This window comes from Octodon degus, unplaced genomic scaffold (genome assembly GCF_000260255.1).
Source record: "Octodon degus isolate 3935 unplaced genomic scaffold, OctDeg1.0 scaffold00091, whole genome shotgun sequence".
In the NCBI taxonomy this organism is placed as follows: domain Eukaryota; kingdom Metazoa; phylum Chordata; class Mammalia; order Rodentia; family Octodontidae; genus Octodon; species Octodon degus.
Genome location: NW_004524667.1, coordinates 56,841 through 57,852, shown reverse-complemented (window position 1 = coordinate 57,852; position 1,012 = coordinate 56,841).

The following is a 1,012-nucleotide window of genomic DNA, read 5'->3' as shown; positions in this document are numbered from 1 at the left end:
ATTAAAAGCACTGACTCAGAAATAAGAAACCCAAATCTAGTTATAAATTGTTACAGTATGCATCAAATGTAAATCAATACATGGGATATTTGCATACGAAAGTATCAATCAGATATACCAGGGAAATACTGCACAAGAGGAAGCTGATGTGTTGATTAAAACTATAAAGTTTAACACATGGTGAGGAACTGCAGGTGCAAAATGGTATGATACCTTTCTTCACCTAGCATAAAGGTCAAGCATGACACTCCTAGCAGTATAACAAAGAACAGGTTGACAAGAGGAAGGCATAAAAAACATATTTAATCAAATCTTCTTACTTGGAACAGTAGGCTTTAGAACAATGATCCAACATCTCTGGAAAAACTATTTCTATGATTAGATTTGTTGAGTGCACAGCCATGTGGAGGCATGGTCAGAAAAAAGGAAGAATCAAATGCCAGTCAACTGTGAAAGAAACCTAGCAAGCTGTATGTTCAGATTTTCTTGTCCTCTCTGTGTTGCATGTCTTGTTCCTTTTAGAATAAGAGCCTTATCAATTACTAGCAAACCAAGTGAGCCAGACATTTTTTCTAGAAGCTCTTACAGAGAAAAGAACAGTGAGAGGTAGTGATACTTTTAAGATTTGTGGATTTCTTGGTGGAACAGGGAATCTAATTTCTATTACTTACCTTGGGGAACAGGAATTCTGATTTCAGTGATTTTCCTTGGAAACAGGATAGCAGAAGAAGATCGCAGAGTCTGTGTCTCTTAGCCTACTTTTGAGACTTCTCATTGTCCTTTATTTCAGACTATTCACCATGCCAAAAGGAAGAACTCTTATTGTTCATATGGAGGTAAGTTAAAGAAAACAGTGTGGAGGATCCTAGAAAAACTTGAAAAAAAAAAAAAAAAAAAACCTTACATATATACACAACATAGGATCAATCCAGCAATCCCACTGCTTGGTATATATCTAAAGTAAATGAAATTAGTAATACCAAAAGATGCCTATGTTTATTACTGCACTATT